Consider the following 21,587-nt stretch of genomic DNA (forward strand, 5'->3'; position numbering starts at 1 on the left):
TTGGTGGACATGCGGGTCATTTAGAGTTTTTCACTATTGTGTATTAAGCTGATATGTACATTCGTGTACAAATCTGAGTGTGGATATATGCTTTCTTTTTTTTTTTTTAAAGATTTATTTATTTATTTGACAGAGAGAGACACAGCGAGAGAGGGAACACAAGCAGGAGGAGTGGGAGAGGGAGAAGCAGGCTTCCCGCGGAGCAGGGAGCCCGATGTAGGGCTCGATCCCAGGACCCTGGGACCATGACCCGAGCCGAAGGCAGACGCCTAACAACTGAGCCACCCAGGCGCCCCTGGACATATGTTTTCATTTCTCTGGTAAATAGCTAAGAATGGAATGGTTGATTTGTATTGTTAAGTGTATATGTAACTTTATAAGAAACTGCCAAAGGTGCCTTCTGCTTGTGCTCTCTCTCTCTCTCTCTCTCACTCTGACAAATAACTAAATAAATATTTAAAAAACAAAACGAAAAACAAAAAACATAAGGGTGCATATATCTTTTAAAATTAGTGTTCTCGGGGGGCGCCTGGGTGGCTCAGTCATTAAGTGTCTGCCTTCGTCTCAGGTCGTGATCCCAGGGTCCTGGAATCAAGTCCCGCATCGGGCTCCCTGATCAGTGGGGAGCCTGCTTCTCCCTCCGCCTGCCACTCCCCCTGCTTGTGCTCTCTCTCTCTCTGACAAGTAAATAAATAAAGATCTTTAAAATTAGTGTCTCATATTCTTTGGGTAAATACCCGGTAGTGGAATTACTAGATCATATGGTAATTCTATTTTCAATTTTTTAAAGACTCTCCATACTGTTTTCCACAGTTTCTCTGTACTATCTTTGCAATCTCCTGTGAATCTATATTGCGTAATAATAAAAAGGCTTAAAAAATAATAATAATAAAAAGGTTTAAAAAAATAGATGTCATAGGGGTGCCTGGGTGGCTCAGTCGGTTAAGTGTCTGACTTCGGCTCAAGTCATGATCTCAAACAATCCTGGGATTAAGCCCTGCCTCGGGCTCCGAGCTCAGCAGAGAGCCTGCTTGAGGATTCTCTCCCTCTCCCTCTGCCCCTCCCCCCTGCTCGTGCTCTCTCTGTCTCTCTCTCATATAAATATAAAAAAAAAGATATCATAACCAGGAGAAGTCTAAGTAGATATAAATGTTAAATGCCATTCAGTATCCTAGGTGGGATCCTATAAGGAAAAAAAGACATTAGGAAAAAACTGGACATCCAAATAAAGTATGGACTTTAGTTAATAATAATGTATCAGTAGTGGTTTAATAATTGTGACAATTATATAATTGTGACATCTATATTAGTGTGGATATATGTTTTCATTTCTCTGGTAAATAGCTAAGGTGTCCCAAGTTTCCCCTATTATTGACATCTATACTTGGGGCATCTTAGTCAGTTGAGCATCCAACTCTTGATCTGGACTTGGGTCATAATCTCAGGGTCCTGGGATCCAGCCCTGCATCGGACTATGTGCTCAGTGGGGAGTCTGCCTGAAGATTCTCTCCATTTCCCTCTGCCCCTCCCCCAGGTTTGCACGTGCTCCTTCTCTCTCACTCAAATAAACAAATCTTAAAAAAATAATAATAATAGGGGAAACCGGGTGTGAGGTATAGGGGAAATTTCTGTACTATCTTTGCAATAATTCTGCAAATCTACAGCTATTTTAAAATAAAATTATTATTTAAAAATAACAAATAGGGATGCCTGGGTAGCTCAGTTGATTAAAGCCTCTGCCTTCAGCTCAGGTCATGATCCCAGGGTCCTGGGATCGAGTCCCGCCCTGGGCTCCCTGCTCCGTGGGGAGCCTGCTTCTCCCTCTGCCTGCCGCTTCCCCTGCTTGTGCTCCCTCTCTCTGTCTCTCTGTCTCTCTCTATCTCTGACAAATAAATAAATAAAATCTTTTTTTTTTTTTAAAGATTTTTTATTTATTTATTTGAGAGAGAATGAGAGACAGAGAGCACGAGAGGGAAGAGGGTCAGAGGGAGAAGCAGACCCCCTGCTGAGCAGGGAGCCTGATGTGGGACTCGATCCCGGGACTCCAGGATCATGACCTGAGCTGAAGGCAGTCGCTTAACCAACTGAGCCACCCAGGCGCCCAATAAATAAAATCTTTTTAAAAAAATAAAAATAACAAATAACAAATAAATTGGGGCACCTGGCTGGCTTAGTTGGTGGAGCATGTGACTCTTGATCTCCAGGTTGTGAGTTCGAGCCCCATGTTGGGTGTAGAGATTACTTAAAAAAAAATTTTTTTTTTAAACACAAATAAATAAATAAATAGTGGCAAGCTAATAAGATACATAAATCTAAGTAAGGACTTATATCCAGAACATATAAAGAATTCCTACAAATCAGTTTTTAAAAAAAAAAAAAAAAAGACAGGAAACTTGATTTAAAAATGTACAAAAGATTGTGGTGCCTGGCTGGCTTAGTCAGTGGAGCTTTTGACTCTTGATCTTAGGGTTGCAAGTTCAAGCCCCATGTTGGGTATAGAGATTACTTAAAAATAAAATCTTAGGGGCACCTGGGTGACTCAGTCGGTTGAGCGTCTGCCTTTGGCTCAGGTCATGATCCCAGGGTCCTGGGATCAAGCCTCACGTAGGGCTCCCTGCTCAGCGGGGAGCCTGCTTCTCCCTCTCCCTACCCCCTATTCATGCTCCGTCTCGCTATCTCCATCTCTCTCTCTCTTTCAGATGGATGGATAAAGTCTTTAAAAAATAAAATCTTAAAAAATATACAAAAGACTTAAATAGACATCTCACTAAAGAGAAAAACAAAATGGACAATAAACATATAAAAAGGTGTTCAACATCATTAACCATCAAAGAAATGCAAATTAAAACCACCATTAGTAGCATTACTCACCAAAGAACATCTAAAATTAAATGATTGACAATACAAAGGGTTGATTAAGATGTGGAACAACTAGAACTCTCATGCTCTGTAGGTGGAGTGTAATGTGGTACAATCACTTCGGAAAAATGTTTGGCAGCACCTACTAAAACTAAGCATACGTGTGACCCTAGATTATACCATAAACAATTAGTGCTTATGCCCATCAAAAGACAGGCATGACAACGGTTATGGCAGTTTTCCTTGTAATTGCTCAGAACTGGAAATGACCCAAATATCCATTAATAGAATGAATAAATAAATTCATACAATGGAATGTTACACTGCAATGAAAAAGGACAGACCATTGATATGCACACAACATGGATGAGTCTCCCTGACAATGTTGAATGAAAGAAGTCACACACAAAACAGTATATATTATATGACTCCAATTATATTAAATTCAAAAACATGCAAATTTAATCAATGGTGTCAGAATAGCATCTACCCCTGGAGGAGACACTAACAGAGATAGGGCACAAGGAAACTTCTGGGATAATGGAAATGTTTTCTATTTGTCTGGATAGTGGTTACAACTGTTATATACACACACATGCAAAAATTACCTAGCTCTTAAGATTTGTGTACTCCATTATATATGTTATACCTCAATAAAAATTTTTAAAAGAAACAATCAGTAGCATTTGCCTACATCAACCACAACCAACTAGAAAAGATAATAGGAAATAAGATATAATTCACTATAACACCATATTGATATACCATAAAATCATAGTAATTAAAAACATACAACAATGTCACTTGCTCAGAAACAGGCAAATAGGAACAGAACAGAACCAAAAGCTATAAATTGAATCCTTATATAAATGGGGATTTCATATATGACAAAGTGGACACTCCAAAGTAATGGGGAGAGTACACGTTGTGTAGTGGGTAGTTTTGGAAAAACTGGCCCTTTATAAGGAAAGAAATAAAACTGGTTCCCTACCTCACATCATATACATAAGTGGATCCCAGAAAGATCAAAGACATCATTTTGAAAAGCACAATTCCAACTAATAGAAGAAGTGTAAGAGATTTTTTTTTTTTACTTAGAGAAAGGGAAAGGTTTTTGAAACTCAAAACGAAAAATGTGTCAAAATGAAACTAAGGATTTCTGTCCAATAAAAGATAACATAGACAAGGTCAATAGATAAATGGCAGACTCTCTAACGATATTTACCACATTTAAAACCCACAGAGGATTGTTATTGAATATATGTGTGGAATTTCTAAAAATCCATAGAAATAAGACCCAAAAGAAAAATGGGAAAATGTCATTAAAAAGCAATTCATAGAAGGGGAGGCTTGAGTTACAAAATGGGACATAAAGAAATGATCGAGATCACTAGTAATTAGTGAATCATGAAACAATGAGATACCATTTTTATTCTGTTAGAATGACCAAAAAAGATAAAGCTGTATGATACGCAGTATTTACAAGTATGTTACAAAATTGGCACTCTTGGTGTGCCTGGGTGGCTCAGTTGTTAAGTATCTGCCTTCAGCTCAGGTCATGATCCCAAGGTCCTGGGATCGAGTCCCACATTGGGCTCCTTGCTCAGCGGGGAGCCTGCTTCTCCCTCTGCCTGCTTCTCCCTCAGCCTGCCTCTCCCCCTGCTTGTGCTCTCTCTCTTTCTCTGACAAATAAATAAATAAAATCTTAAAAAAAAAAGAAAAGAAAAGAATGCATAGCCTTTCTAGTGTTTCAACTGAAGCCCAGGGGTATTAATGAGATTTCTCCACTTTGTCAGGGCTAAAACTCCAGTGACCTCCAGACTGCTTGATCTCTAGTATCTCTGTTCAATTCTCAAGATCCTAGGGGCTTCTATCTGGCAAGACTTCAGTGGTCTCACAGTGTGTGTGTACAACCATTAGCCATGTTCTAATGGGAGACCACTACACAGACTTCCAGGGATCATCTCTATAAAGCTCCCTCCTCCATGCAATTTCACTCCAAATATTCTAGTAATTTCCCCTGTCTTGAACTCTGATCTTTGCCTCCCTCAGATCGGCCAGGTTCTGCCAACTCTAGGTAAGAATTATTCTCAGACAGGGGCGCCTGGGTGGCTCAGTCGTTTAAGCAACTGCCTTCGGCTTGGGTCATGATCCTGGGGTCTGGGATCGAGCCCCACGTCTGGCTCCCTGTTCAGCGGAGAGCCTGCTTCTCCCTCTCCCTCTGCCTGCCACTCTGCCTACTTGTGCTCTCTGTCGAATAAATAAATAAAATCTTAAAAAAAAAAAAAAGAATTATTCTCAGACAGGTAAATGGACAATCATGGGGCTCACTTTGTAAGTTCCTTTTCTCTCAGGGGTCACAGTCTTACACTGTCTTTTTCTTTTCCTTTACCCAAAAATCAATACCTCATATATTCTGTCCAATTTTATAGTTGCTTACAGAGAGGTCTATTCCTGTAGTTACGCCATTATGATTAGAAGTGGCATGTGTATGGGCTTGTAATTTATATCAATGTCATTATGCTATAAATTTCATTGAGTTGCTTCCTTTTTCACACAACAGTGTGTTTTCAAAGATCTGTTCCTATTGCTATGGATAAATACATAGAGATTGTTGCTTTTAACTGCAGCATGGTGTTCCACGGTGTGAATTTACTACTTTTATCTTTTCCAGTGCTCTAGTGATAGATATCTGGGTTACCTCCTACTTCCCCCTACAACAACAAAAAGCCATGAAGAATAAACTCTGAAATATAAACCTTCGGACTGGGAGTATAGCCTTATAGTGTGTAAGCATTATTTAACTTTGTGAAGTACTAACATTATTTTCCAAAATAGTTAAACCAGTTTATACTCTCATGAGCAGTGCAAAGAGTGTCATTTTTAAAAAAGATTTTATTTATTTGTCAGACAGAGAGAGAGAGAGAGCACAAGCAGCGGGGGAGGCAGGCTGAGAGAGAAGCAGGCAGAGGGAAAAGCAGGCTCCCCCTGAGCAAGGAGACCGATGCTGAACCTGTTCCCAGGACCCTGGAATCATGACCTGAGCTGAAGGCATGCACTTAACCAACTGAGCCACCCACGTGTCCCAAGAATCATGTCTTAAAGAAAAACTGACGCTAGATTCATCTTAAAATTTAAAAACAAACCCTCAAAGATGTCTAATGTGCTTTCAGGAAATATACATGGAAGAATTTAGCAGTAAAGGGGTATCATGTCTGCAACTTAATCTCAAACTTTTTGAAAAATATATGCAAAGAGAATGATAAAGCAAATGTGGTAAAATTTTAACGTTTGGAAAATCAAGGTAAAAGGGTATATGAGAATTCTTGGATCCTTCCCATAAAGTTTGCAATTCTTTCAAAGTAAAAAGTTAAAAATAATAATACTAATGAGGGGCGGCTGGGTGGCTCAGTTGGTTGAGTGTCTGACTCTTGATCTCAGCTCAGGTCTTGATCTCAGGGTCCTGGGTTCAAGCTCTGTATTGGGCTCCATACCTGTGGAGCCTACTTAAAATAAATAAATATATATATATATAAAATAAAAAATAGGGCGCCTGGGTGGCTCAGTTGGTTAAGCAACTGCCTTCGGCTCAGGTCATGATCCTGGAGTCCCTGGATCGAGTCCCGCATTGGGCTCCCTGCTCGGCAGGGAGTCTGCTTCTCCCTCTGACCCTCCCCCCTCTCATGTGCTTGCTCTCCCTCATTCTGTCTCTCTCAAATAAATAAATAAAAAATCTTTAAAAAAAAAAATAAATAAAAAAATAAAATAAAATAAAAAATAATGAAAAAATATACCACATTGTCACTTTTTTAAAAAGATTTTATTTATTTATTTGACAGAGAGACAGCGAGTGCGGGAACACAAGCAGGAGGAGTGGGAAAGGGAGAAGCAGACTTCCCGCCGAGCAGGGAGCCCGATGCGGGGCTAGATGCCAGGACCCTGGGATCATGACCTGAGCTGAAGGTAGACGCTTAATGACTGAGCCACCCAGGCACCCCCCCCCTTGTTATTTTTTTTAATAATAGAAATGTATTCTCTCACAGTTCTGGAGTCTAGAAGTCCAAGATCAAGATGTCAGCAGGGTGGGCTCCTGGCTGGCTGAGTCAGGAGGAGCATGCAACTTTTGATCTCTGGTTGAGTGTAGAGATTATTTAAAGAAAAAAAAAAGAAGTCAGCAGGGTTAGTTTGTTCCAAGGATTCTCTCCTTGGCTCGCAGATGGCTGCCTTCTCACTGTATCCCCACATAGTGTTTCCTCTGTGTATATGCTTCCCTTGCATCTCTTTTTGTAGTCCTAATCTCCTCTTCTAATAAGGACACCAGTCAGCCTGGATGAGGGCCCACCCTAATGGTTTCATTTTAACTTTTCCTCTTTTAAGGCCCTATCTGCAAATATAGTCACATTCTGAGGTACCTATAGAGCTTCAACATAGGAATATTGGGGGGACACAATATAACATCCCTAATCCCTCTCCTTTTTCTAAGTCCTCTTTGTTTCTTTTTTTTTTTTAAAGATTTTATTTATTTATTTGACAATGAGAGAGCACGAGAGAGAGACAGAGGGCAAGCACAAGCAGGGGGAACGGCAGGCACGGGAGAAGCAGGCTCCCTGCTGAGCAAGGACCCCGATGTGGGGCCCGATCCCAGGACCCTGGGATCATGACCTAAGCCGAAGGCAGACGCTTAACTGACTGAGCCACCCAGGCGCCCCAAAGTCCTCTTTGTTTCTTGAAAAATTTTTAAAAATAAAAATCAACTATGATTGTGGATTTCTAAATTTAGTCTTATAATTCTGTCAATACGTTTTTTACATTCCATATTTGGGGCTATGTTATTTCCTGGTGAACTTTTTTTTTCTTTTTTTTTTTTTTAAAGATTTTATTTATTTATTTGACAGAGAGAGACACAGCGAGAGAGGGAACACAAGCAGGGGGAGTGCGAGAGGGAGAAGCAGGCTTCTGCCGAGCAGGGAGCCGGATGCGGGGCTCAATCCCAGGACCTTGGGATCATGACCTGAGCCGAAGGCTCAGTGGGGAGTCTGACGCTTAACGACTGAGCCACCCAGGCGCCCCTCCCATTGCTGGGCCTTTGTCATCTCCTCTGCTTGCATTGTTCTGCCCTCAGTCTTGTTATTGTGCCTTTCAGTGCTACGCATCCAGAGTCCAGCTCAGATGCCCCCTCCTTCATCTACCCATCCCTATTATCTCAGCTGCAAGTGATGACTCCCTCTCTCCTCGGAGCTCCCATTTCTACTGCTTTTAAGAATATTTTTCACTCACAACTCTGTATTATATAAAAACATCATCTCTAGGGATGCCTGGGTGGCTCAGTCGGGTAAGCGCCTGCCTTCGGCTCAGGTCATGATCCCCAGGGTCCTGGGATCGAGTCCCGCATCAGACTCCCTGCTCAGCGGAGAGCCTGCTTCTCCTTCTGCCTGCTGCCTCTCCCTGTTTGTGCTCTCTCTCTCTCTGACAAATAAATAAATAAAATCTTAAAAAAAAAAACAAACAAAAAAAACACATCATCTCTATTAGATTTTATGAGTCCCTTGAAGTAAATACAAAGACTATTATATATGTTTCCTTCCTAGGAGAGCTACACATGCACAGAATGGGTCCTTAATTATTTACTCTTCCTTCTCCTGATATGTTGCTTATCTTCTCCCCATTTCTCAGATCTTAATCCTTTCATGGTGTCAACTATCCTTAAGAACATGGCATTGAGCCAAAACTCGTTGGCACACAGTAGATTTTCAATATGTGTTAGTTGAATGGAAGATCTGTCTTTTACTTGAGACTAGGTCAGCATCACATCCGTGAACTGGGCATTGGAAGGATATACCCAGTATTTCAAATTAATATTTTCAGGAACAAACATGTTCCTCTTACTGCATTGCATGTTTATTCTATTTTTTAAAAAGATTTTATTTATTTATTTACTTGACAGAGAGAGCACAAGCAGGGGGAGCAGCAGAGGGAGTGGGAGAAGCAGGCTCCCTGGGAGACCAACATGGGGCTCGATCCCAGGACCCCAGGATCATGACCTGAGCTGAAGTCAGACACTTAACCAACTGAGCCACTGAGGCACCCCTGCACGTTTATTCTAATGGTGTTACCACCCTTCAATCACTAAGGCTTAGGAACTTTATGTTGTCTTGCCGCCACATCTAAAGTTGCATTGCTATAGTCTGGGTTTCCCCCAAAGTAGAGCCCGGGCCATAATGCCAGTAGTTTATTTGGAAATATAATTCCAGAGAGCAGGAGTGAGGAGTAAAACTAGGAAGGAGAAAGAGCCAACAAGGAAAGGTTTTAGTTGTCTCCTACTAAGGGAGACTGGCCTGTGGGACTATGAGATTTATGAAATGTATCTTGGGACCATCCTGACCCAGAGAAAATAAGAGAGAAGAATCAGCTCTTATAGGATTTGCCTCCCAGACTGTTAACCTTCCTGCACTTCTAGGTTGTGCATGCAGAAGAGCCAAGCATGTTTCTGTGGGCATACTGTAAGATGGCATCACAGAAGCCCTGGGTAGGAAGTGAGAGGCCTGTGGTTCAGGCGTGAGGTGAGGCCCAATCACACACACAGGTTGTATAGGTATATGTCAAAAACTGTATTTGTGGGCACCTGGGTGGCTCAGTGGTTAAGCATCTGCCTTTGGCTCAGGTCATGATCCCAGGGTCCTGGGATGGAGTTCCCATCGGGCACCCCGCTTGGTGGAGAGTCTGCTTCTCCTTCTGCCCCTCCCCCTGCTTGTGCATGCACTCTCTCTCTCCCTCCCTCTCTCTCGCAAAAATAAATAAATAAATAACCTTAAAAAAAAAAAAAAAAGAACTGTATTTGCAAGCCACAGTTATAGGGATGCTGACAGAAGATATGAGACTCCTAGGTCAGAGGCAAAGGACTTTATTACTCACCACCCAGCAGGCACAGCAGCTTTATGTCCATATCAGTGCTCTGTTTCTGCAGTCCTCGTCAATCTCAATGAGAACCAATTGTCCCTCCAGGGAGGAAGGGATCTGATGTAATCAATCTGCTACCAAGTGTCCAACTGGTTTCCTCAAGGAATGGAGTGATATTGAGGGCTCAGCATTCATCTCTTCTGCTGGCAGGTTGGGCATACATTAGGTAAAAATAGCCAGATCAACTTTGATTAGAAGGAACCCATAATGTTGGACCCATGCTGCTATCATGGCCACTCCATTAGTAGGCCCATTGTTTAAGCACTGGGATGGCCAAGGAGAGAGTCTGACTGGCAACCATTGGACAAGTCATCCTGCCTGCCTGGTTTCTGAGAGCATTTTTTTGTGATGTTTAGTCTCTGGTGGACATTATAATGAGGCACAAAGATCTACGCACTTTGTGCCTATTTCTTTAAGTCCACTTGTTTACCTTCCCCAGTTCTCTTTGTCCCCATCTTCCAACGTTTCTTTTTCCAGCACCCTGATTAACCAGATAAAACATTTACCCCTAGAGTCCATATATATCCTTATCTCAAGCCACTTATCCCGCCATATAAAGTGATGAGCAAATGTACTGTTACCAACTCCACCTGGTGGGAGAATTTTCCTTCACCACCAACGGGTTCTTTAAGGTCACCCTTGAGTAGAGCTGTGGTTCAGCATAGTCCATTTTTTATTAGGACAAACATATTAGCTGATCTTTCTGTGAACCAGGCCTACCTTTCCTGCCCCCATCATTGAAGTGAATTGAAAGAGAGGCTTCAGTGCTACGGAGGTAAGACACGAGTTTGGGTCACTTGTTATCGTAATTCACTTATGCCTTCTCATCCTGCTTAGACCCAATCCCAAATCTATCATTTCTATTGGACAACGGAATGCTTGACCTTTCTTTTTTTTTTAAGATTTTATTTTAAAGTAATCTCCATACCTAATTAGGGCTCAAACTCACAACCCTGAGATCAAGAGTCACACGTTCTACTGGTTGAGCCAGCCAGGCACCCCTGGAATGCTTGACCTTATGACGTGGTAGATCTTGTAACACCCGTTCATTTCATTGGGACCTCTGATTGCATGGTCACTAGTGTCCCATGGAAAAGCACTTGGGCTCCACTGGGTCCCAGTTACACACTAGAAACTGTTTCTCAAGCAATTATTTAAAGGATCAGATAGTAAATATTTTATACTTTGTAGACAACATATAATTTCTGTTGCATATTCTTTTTTATAATATCCCTTTAAAAAATGTAAAACCACTGTTAGCTTGTGAGGTGTAAAAAACAAAACCCAAACAAACTGAAATCAAAACCAAACAACAAAACAAGTTGAAGTGACTGACCCCCAAGCCAGAGTTTTCCAACCTCTGGTCTAAAACCCTAGCAACATATGGCAACTCTCCCTTAGAGCTTGCAAGAGTGGTTTTACCTACCATGGATCCCTCTGACATATCACATCTACTGAGTCATATGACCCATAGGACAGCTTTCTCTGTTGCTTGGACATTCTCTGCAGCAGGGTCTCTCTTTTGCTCTTGGTCTGACTCAAAATTGGGAGCTTTCCTAGATATCTGATAAATGGATAAAACAATATTCCCGAATGTGGGATAGGCTGCTTTCATAATGGAAATAAGTCCATCAAGCACAAAAGAATGCTGTCTTTCTTCGTGAGAGGTGAAGTGCCTTGTCCTTTAACTTTTAAGGGATGCCACAGACCATTGGATCCCTAAACACTTCACCAATGTGGTAGTCCCTTAAGTCTTCATGAGTTTTATCTCTCACTCTCTGGTCTGCATATGTAATACTAGGGTATTTGGGGGTATTTATCACTTCTGTTCACCAAGTCCAATTAGTATGACCTATATTGGACCCGTGTGATGTTCTGTAGAATATTCTTTTTTTTTTTTTAAGATTTTATTTATTTATTTGACAGAGAGAGACACAAGCAGGGGGAGGGGAGAGGGAGAAGCAGACTTCCTGCGGAGCAGGGAGCCCGATGTGGGGCTCGATCCCAGGACCCTGGGATCATGACCTGAGCTGAAGGCAGACGCTTAACGACTGAGCCACCCAGGCGCCCTTCTGTAGAATATTCTTAAGAGATCAAGTTCACTGCAGACTATATGAGGACAGAGCCGGAGACTTAAATAAAACAGTCATGGGGCAAAGCAATAAATGGGTATTAATGTCTTTTCCACTAAAGGCAAACTGGTTTTGGTCCTTACTTTCTACAGAGCCATAGCCACTTATTAATTACTAGAAGCTGTGTTCATGTGTTGATATACATTCCTTATGTTCAAGCTTCAAAAGAGCCATTCCTGGCAGAGTGTTAGGACCAGCTCCAGGTGTTGCTTTTGCCAGAACACTGAATCTGAATTTTGGGCGAGTGCCTCCATGCTAATAAATTCTCACCTACTTAGCTTTATATCTTACTCAGCAGAGTAAGCTTTAACATGCTCCAGATATACTCCTTTGGTTTCTGTTGGGACATATTAGCCATTTTCTATGATTCTTAGTGTATGATTGATTTTCTCTTGCAGCAGGAATGATATTTCCCTTCCAGGGCTGTACCGAGATCTAACCCTAGTTACCAGGATTAGCCTGGAGCAATGAAGAGTGGCAGGGGTAGATCTTAAGAAGGACAAGAGTCATCTTATGAGACATCTGCCTCAGATTAGATCTTGCAGGATCCTCAAGTGAAGGGAAGGACCACTTCTAGCTGGACTTCTTCCTTCTGGATTCTGCGAGCTTGGCGGATTTAGGAGAATCCAGGGGTTCAAAATTCTCATGCTTAGCCATCTAATTATCTTTATCCTAGATCTCAGAGTTCTACTTTTTATCAGGGACTGACTTTGACATAAGAGATCTGTTGAGTCTTTGAAGCAATACTATCCTTATGATTAGGACCTAGGCCTGATTTTCAACACAGGCTACAATTTTTTACAGGCTTGGGGTTATATTGTAGAGGCCCTCTCTTTCATAGCTTAGAGTGGTTAATTGGCTTACAGGAGTTTGTCCTTTTCCTTTTTAATTCCAGTCTACCAATGCTAACAAAAGTGAACTCCAACCACAATCTCATAGTTATCATTGCCCTATGCTGTTCAAGTGCCACAGTCACTGTATACATACCAATACTTCCCTTCACCTACACCTCATCCCAATCAAACATAGGTGAGATTCTTGGTAAATGGGATTCCAGGGCAGGTCAGAGGTCATCTCACCCATCTAACTAAACCTGTTACCAGTAACAATGAAGTCCTCATTAGGTGATACAATTCCTTCCCAAGGGTCTGCTTTCTAAGACCATTTTCTGTATCAATGCTCTTAGCCTGGGTTGCCCCAATAGCAGACCCCGAGACAAAAGCTTACGTGTTCATTTTAGAGTGTGATTCTGGAGGGCAGAAGTGAGGGACAACTTGAGTTAGAACAAGGAAAGAGGCAGAAGTCAAGACAGAGACCAGCTATAGAGTTAGCCACTGTTCTGGACAACAGGTTGCTAGATCCTGGGAGGCCATCTGAGGAATTATTTGAAATGTAGCTCAGGACTGTCCACCTAAGGGAAGAGAGGGGGAGCATTTGTCCATTCCTGTTCTCATTGGTTAAGTGTTGCCCCACAAGGCTGAAACCTGCCTGGGCACTTCAGGGTTACACATGTGCAAATACCCAAGCAGGTGCCCTCAGATCCCACGACGGGATTAGAGAAGTCCTAGGGCAGGAAGTGAGAGGTAAATTACAGGCTTGAAATGAAGGGCTGACAGGGAGCCTGGGTGGTGCAATTGGTTAAGGTTAAGTGTCCGACTCTTGGTTTCAGCTCAGGTCATGATCTCAGGGTCGTGGGATTGAGCCCCAAGTTGGGCTCCACGCTCAGCGGGGAGTCTGCTTAAGACTCTCTCTCTCTTCCCACCCACACATTCTCTCTCTCTAAAGTAAATAAATAAATCTTAAAAAAAATGAAGTGCTGCCCAGTTGCACCTTGATATGAAGGTAGATGAAACCTGCACAGAATTGGTCACTACCACTGTAGCTACGAGGATTTGAAGTGGTGCATAAGGGGTATATAAAAGACCCGTGAACTTTACTTCCTGAAATATTACTCTCTAGCAACACTTAGATCCTTATTATCCCTTACCTAGACTACGGCAGCTCACTTTTATGTGTTATCTGTTCTTACTCTCAGTCCTTCCAAATCAACCTTCATATTATTACCAGAGTAATCTGTCTAAAATACAGGTAATTCTCTGGTTCAAATAATAAACATGATGAGGACAGTGATGATGATGATGACAAAGATAATAATAATAATAATACAAGTAATAGTAATAATTCGTCCTGAATATTTACTCTGTGCCAGGTTCATTTTTTTTTTTTAAGATTTTATTTATTTGTGGAGCACCTGGGTGGCTCAGTCAGTTAGGTGTCTGCCTTTGGCTCAGGTCATGATCTCAGGGTCCTGGAATTGAGACCCACATCAGGCTCCCTGCTCAGCGGGGAGTCTGCTTCTCCCTCTCCCTCTGCCGCTTCCCCTGTTTGTGCTCTCTAGCCCTCTCTCTGTCAAATAAATAAAAAAGAAATCAGCTTGGATTAAATATATTTTATTTATTTGTCAGAGAGAGAGAGAGCGCACAAGCAGGGGGAGCGGCAGGCAGACGGAGAAGCAGGCTCCCCGCTGAGCAAGGAGACCAATGTGGGACTCGATCCCAGGACCCTGGGATCATGACCTGAGCCAAAGGCAAACGTGTAACTGACTGAGCCACCCAAGCATCCCCGTGTACAGTGTTTAGAGCTTTATGTGCATTTATTCATTTCTCACAACTCACCAAGACAAATATCATTATTACTTAAATGTTCATGAGAACTGAGTCTCACTGAGATTATATAACTTGCTCAAGGTCATATACCTGCCATGTGGAACAGTTCAAATTCAAATCCAAGTCTTTTTAATTTAAGTCTGAGCTTTTAAACCACTCCACACTACTGTCTTAAATATTTTTACCTATAGCACAAAGTTTAACATAACACTTGAACATTTCGGCGCTAACTGACCTTTCTGGACTCATCTCTCATTATTGTCCTCCCCTTTCCTCTCCAACAGACTCTGTGCTCTCATTACTCTATGTCTGTACACCTCTTGTGTCTTCTTCCCGAAATGCTCTTCATCTTAACTCCATGTGCAGAAGTGTCTCTTTCTCATCCTCTAAGTTCAAAATAGTCATCTGAAAATCCTCCTGGACACCTTAAAAATTAATAATTTTGAACTATAGTCTGTTCTTCCATCTTTCTAGCCTTACATTTTTCCTTCTATCCTTCCTACCTCACTGTCTTTCTCTCTTTCATACTTTACTTTCTGGGTGGCAGATGTGAAAAGTTGTGTTAATTATATATAATCTCAGTTCTTAGCACATTATCGTCATCAGCCTGTGTGAGACTCCTCTACTTTTCCTCCTTTCATCTGTGACTCTCATTAGCATCTCCTTCCCTTCCATGGGCAACCACTTTAATATATTTGATATGTATCCCTGATTAATTATAATCTTTGTAGAATATATAATATTATTCTGTGTGAGGATGCATTTTAAATGTTTTTTTTTAAGATTTATTTATTTATTTATTTATTTATTTATTTATTTATTTAAGAAAGAGCAAGAGTGAGCACAAGCTGGGTGAAGGGCAAAGGGAGGAGCAAAGTCCCTGCAGAGCAAGGAGCCCGATGCAAGGCTCAATCCCAGGATCCTGGGTCATGACCTGAGCTGAGGGCAGACATTTAACCGACTGAGCCACCCAGGCGCCCCCCATTTTTAAATGTTAAGTAAAATAGACTTTAATGAAAAAAATTATTGAGATAAACAGAAATATTCATATGATAAAAGTTTCAGTTCACCAGGGGCACCTGGGTGGCTCAGTCGTTAAGCGTCTGCCTTCGGCTCAGGTCCTGATCCCAGGGTCCTGGGATCGAGCCCTGCATCGGGCTCCCTGTTCAGCGGGAAGCCTGTCAAATAAATAAATAAAATCTTAAAAAAAAAAAAAGGCCCAACAATGGGAGAGCATGGTTTGTGAGAATGTGCTAGTTAGGATTTTTGGTTGCAAAGATCACATTACTTTAAGTGATAAAGATTACTTTCAAGGCTATGTGGGAAAATAAAGAAGACAGGAATCTCAATCACGCGGGACTGAGGCCTCATTGGGGATTAAATTACATCTGGGAACTGGGAGGTTATACTGGATCCAAGGCAACTCAAGGGATCAGGTGTTTTGTCTGGATCCCTGTCTGTGGTCTATCACTACATAAGGATGCTCTCCCTGCATCTACTACCACTTAACTTCTTGTTTTGTTTCTGCACACTCAAGATTCTGTCTACTCCCGCCTTCTGCTGTGTCATAACTTCCAGTTACACCTTTTTCTCTGTATGTCTTTCATCTTGTGACCCTGCTAGTAACCATTTTACTGTCTGGGTCTCAAATTCAATCTTTGCAAGAGAAAATTTGATTGATCTGGTTAATTATTATCATTCTCATTGAGCAACTCCCTTGGGCAATTGGACAGCCTATGAATAGAATGGTCAATTAGATGTGTCAAAGGTGACAGAGTCCTGTGGTATATAATAAGGTGACCTCACCGCTGCGGGGGTGAAGGCACTGCTCCAATGCTAGGCATACTAAGTAGAGTAACTTGGCCTGATCTCAGGTATAACAAAGAGGAATAAACCTGGGACAAGATAATGATGACCATAAGTGCCAGGATAAGTCATTTAGGTTTAATTGACTAGGCCAGAGTTCTCAACCCTATCAGACCCCTTTTCGTAATGTTCTCTCTATTATTCTTTTTTTTTTCCTTTTTTTGTTTTTGTTTCAAACTCTCTACTCTTCTTCTTTTTTTTAGATATATTTTTTAAGATTTTATTTATTTATTTGATAGAGAGAGACAGAATGAGAGAGGGAACACAAGCAGGGGCAGAGGGAGAGGGAGAAGCAGGCTTCCCGCGGAGCAGGGAGCCCGACGTGGGGCTCAATCCCAGGACCCCGGGATCATGACCTGAGCCGAATGCAGACACTTAACGACTGAGCCACCCAGGTGCCCCTCAAACTCTCTACTCTTCTTAAATGGGGTACATAGATACTATAATCTAACTACACACGCATATATTTTTTTAAAAAATCAACAAAGTGCTCTAACTGTATTACAAAAAAAAAAAAAAAACCCAACCCAAAGGAAAGTTATTTTTAATAAAGTAATATGTACTTCAGTATGTAATTGCTCATGCATAGCTATACCAGAAGTCAGAAAGCAGTAGTCAGATGCTAGCGACTATACATAGCGAAACTATAAATGTGACAGTTGCAATTTAGACTGATACAAGCTTGTTGTGTTGGTGACTCAGATGCCATCAACAACACTGCAATCAGCAATGTAACTTTTTGAAATGGTATCATCAACCCCCAGCATAGTGTCTAGTTAAATTTAGTATTTTTTGAGATGAAAAAAAAAAATCTGAAAGCAAAAGATACCCATTAAAGATTTTAAAAAGACAAGTGTCTGGATCAGAACAAACTTCAGGAAGATTTAAGACTCTTAAATGATGATGAGCTTCAAGGTCTGGGTTGTTTTCATCTTTGGCTGATCTCCCACTGCTACCCCAGTGCTTATAAGTAGTAGGCACTCAATATATGATTTTGAATTGAATTGATTTGAATCAAATAATATCTCCAGCAAAGTACCCACAGGGCCCTTTGGTATAACATTATCTTAGGGCAGAGCTCCAGAAAGGCAGTATTAACAGAAGCGACTCCCTCACCACAGGATCCAAAGTCAGTCGTATCTCCATTTCTCATGTTCAGGACCCTGGAGTCTGAAGCAGAATTTCTAGGTCCAGCGCTTCTGAAAAAAAAAAAAAGAAAAGAAAAGAAAGTAAAAGAAAAGAAAAAGCTACATTCTATTAGATCATCTCAAGATTTTCTAGCAACTAACCCAAGGAACCACAATAACAGAAGTCTTGAACAAAAATCCATCATAGGTAGCTGGCACACATGTTCCAAATTTTGGTTGATTATTTAGAGAAACATCTTCAGCACATAGCATAGTGTCTGACCCATAATAGCCACTTACTTACCAAATATGTGTTGAATGGATGAATGAATAACAGCAGTTGAAAAAAATACCTAAGACAGAAAAATGAAAAGGGAAAATTCTAGTGTGTGTTACAACAGAACCAGATCTAGGACTCAGATTAGTTTTGTTTGAAGAACTATTAAGCTTTCTGACTCAAAAGCAAGCAATCAGGCCACAAGTTCAAAACAAAACAATAAGAAATAAGTAAGTAATGGGCGCCTGGGTGGCTCAGTCAAGCATCTGCCTTCAGCTCAGGTCATGATTCCAGGGTCCTGGGATTGAGTCCCGAGTCTGGCTCCCTGCTCTACAGGGAATCTGCTTCTCCCTCTGCCCCTCCTCCCACTAGTTCTCTTAATCTGTCTCTCTCAGATAAATAAATAATCTTAAAAAAAAAAAAAAGAAATAAGTAAGTAATATATTTGCATAGTTACAATGTAGTACTGGAGAGTTTAAGATAAAAAGTAACAGCTTCTTGATCTCCTTCTCCCCCCGCCTTCAGTCCCACTGCCTCCAAATAGGTACAAGTTTCTGTATATAAACTTTGTTCCAAAGATCTTGTGACATTATACCTCTTTTCAGCTTTATCTATTTTCTCTAACTATGAAATTACTGATCTGATCCAGAAGGCTTACACGTTGAGTGGATTTTCGAATGGTGGGAAAGTTTGCAAGAACTACTACAATTTCAGCCTCGGTAGCCACGGTAGATGTGCCTGTCACTGCTCAATACATAGCTATTGTTGTCTTTAGTAGCAAAAAGACAATATTTATAAGAAAACATCTATGGAGCACTATGCGCAGGCATCATTCTAAGCGCTGTACAAATATGATCTCTTCTAGCTCTCACAACAGTTTATGAGGTATGTACTATTATTAACTCAATTTTTCAGATGAGGAAATGGAGACTGACATAGGTTAAATAATTTGTTCCAAGTTACACAGAAGACTGTAAACAGTGGCAACTGAACATAAACTGCTTGATGAAAATCTGAAAATGTCTCAGATACAACTCTGAATTCCATTCGTGTCAGACTCCTGGAAAGGTCTAGTCTTTTTAGATGTATACCTCATAGGGGTGCCTGGGTGGCTCAGTCTGTTAAGCATCTCACTTTGGCTCAGATCATATTTTCAGGGTCCTGGGATGGAGCCCCTCATTGAGCATCTAGTGACACACCCCCACACCCCCGAGCTCAGTGGGGAGTCTGACCCTTTCCCTCTGCCACTTGTGCTCTCCCAAATAAATAAATAAATAAAATCGTTAAAAATAAATAGGGGCGCCTGGGTGTCTCAGTTGTTAAGCATCTGCCTTCGGCTCAGGTCATGATCCCAGGGTCCTGGGATCGAGCCCTGTGTAGGGCTCCCTGCTTGGGAGAGAGCCTGCTTCTCCCTCTCCCACTCCCCCTGCTTGTGTTCCCTCTCTCGCTGTGTGTCTATCAAATAAATAAATAAAAATCTTAAAAATAAATAAATAAATGTATACCTTATAGCATTAAAGAAAGGCTATGAATATCCAAGTGGGATTAAATACCAAAAGAATAATTGGAGAAATTATGCCAGCTCTTAAAAAGAAAATAACCTTTCCTATAGTGCAATGGTTGGCAGCCACTTTTCCATATTAGTTTCCACCATTTTGCCCAGTGAGGTTTCCCCATGAAAGACAAACATGGACAATCAGAAACAAGAAAAGAGCAATTCCAGTCAATAATCTACAAGCACACTACAAGAGGATAATTTAGTAGTTTATGTGGTGAGCATAATGCAGTTATTTAAAATAATGATCTTGAACATCTGTGAGACATGGGCAAATGTTTATATAACATTACCTGAAGACAGTAAAATAGCAAATGATAGCTCTGATGCAGCTTTGGAAAAACCTCTTATTGTGAACAAAAATGCAAGGGGAGAAGCAAAAGTAATTGTGGTTTCCAGTTTTAGGGACTGTAATTAGGTATGATTTTTTTCCCCAGAAACTTCTATAGTACCATTTTGACTAAAAAAAGAAACTTGAATAAAAACAATAAAATATACAAAAATGGGTTTCTGGCTTCAGTAGTATAGTAGTGGGGAAAAACTAGAGAAAGAGCTACGGATTAAGATTATCAGGGACCTCTAGAAAGTTTCCTGTGCGGTGCTCTCATCCAAGTAGAACTTTATTTTAGGTAAACTTTTATTCCAAGGTTTATTTTCTCTTGGAATTCTGGAAGTTTTGCTTTTGCATTAAAAAAAAATTGTGGGGGCGCCTGGGTGGCTCAGTCGTTAAGCGTCTGCCTTCGGCTGGGGTCCTGATCCCAGGGTCCTGGGATTGAGCCCCACATTGGGCTCCCTGCTCCGCGGGAGGCCTGCTTCTCCCTCTCCCACTCCCCCTGCTTATGTTGCCTCTCTCGCTGTGTCTCTCTCTGTCAAATAAATAAATAAAAGCTTTAAAAAATAATAATTGTGTGTGAGTGTTTTGTTTTAATTATTATTTACTGCATTTTGGAACTGAGTCAGACAAATCATTTTTGGTCCTGGGCAAGTCCCTTCTTCAAAATCTATCCTGTCTTTGACACAAAGCTTGTCTCTTTTCCCCAGGTGGGTAGCTTCCACTGAAACCTGCGTACAGGATCTGCTGCTTCGGGCTACCTCAAGATTTCCAACTTCGGTCTCCGTTTCCACCCCAGTGCACAACCGCCCCGGCCCTGCGCCTAAGCGCGTCTACGCGAGGCGGTGCGGACAGACCGCCCGGCTCCGCGGACAGACCGCCCGGCTCCGCGCGCAGCCCCGGCGCTCGGGAGCTTCGGCGCGCAGCGCCCCGGGGCGTGCCTGCGCTGACTCAGCTCTTCCGGCCGCCGTCGGCGGCGGGCCGCTGCCCTGAGGGTGCCGACGCCGGGCGTCACGGCTCCGGGGCATCAGGCCCTCGCCCCGCGCGGGGCGATCCTGCTCCGCCGTGACTCAGCCGCTTCGGTCCCGGGCGCGCTAACCCGCCGCCGCCGCGACGCGCTTCTCCCGCGGGCCTCGGAGGTCCTGAAAGGGACTGACAGCTCGTTCAGGCGTCCCTGAACTGCAGGGCTTGGGCCCTGCAAGGCCCTTCTGGGTAGAGATGTTGAGGTCTCAGCTCGGGAAAATACCCTCGGCCCGCAGTGCAGAGAGTGGCTAATCTTGATCTGGGCAATTGAGGTCTGGGGCAGCCTTGGGGCTTTAGAGCCCGACGACCTGCCTCGGCAGCTCAGCTCCGCCACTTGCAGGCGTGGAACCCCCCAGAGAGTTACTTAATCTAGCCAAATCTCACTTTGCACGTGGGCAAAATGGGGGTGAGGCCATACCCACCTTGGTGGTGTTGACACAGCCTAGCAAATCGTGGGAACTCAGCAAATCTCAGTTTTTGTTATGATTTCCTTTGAAAGTCCTAGTAGATGTAGTTCTTCCTCTCCCCATGCCTCCGCAACCATCTCGCACTTCTTACATCTCAGGGCAGGGTCACTGCAGTGACTTACTAACTGGTTTTGCCGCATTCCCATCCAGCTCTCACCCAATGACCTGGTCCTTTTTTTTTTTTTTTTAAGATTTTATTTATTTGTTTGACAGATAGAGACATAGCGAGAGAGGGAACACAAGCAGGGGGAGTGGGAGAGGGAGAAGCAGGCTTCCCACCGAGCAGGGAGCCGGATGCGGGGCTCGATCCCAGGACTTCGGGATCAT

The 21,587-nt window shown here is 42.2% G+C and overlaps 1 long non-coding RNA gene across 1 annotated transcript; it reads right to left on the reverse strand.

Annotated features, from left to right (window-relative positions):
• Nucleotides 1-17,537: 17,537 nt before the first annotated feature.
• On the reverse strand, nt 17,538-21,358 carry LOC144379521 (uncharacterized). The gene is made up of 3 exons (XR_013442684.1): nt 21,216-21,358; nt 17,912-17,960; nt 17,538-17,679 (listed from the first exon to the last, which is right to left on the reverse strand). It is a non-coding gene; the product is annotated as an uncharacterized LOC144379521 (long non-coding RNA).
• Between the last annotated feature and the right edge of the window lie 229 nt (nt 21,359-21,587).

The sequence above is a fragment of the Halichoerus grypus genome, chromosome 11 (assembly GCF_964656455.1).
Source record: "Halichoerus grypus chromosome 11, mHalGry1.hap1.1, whole genome shotgun sequence".
NCBI lineage: Eukaryota > Metazoa > Chordata > Mammalia > Carnivora > Phocidae > Halichoerus > Halichoerus grypus.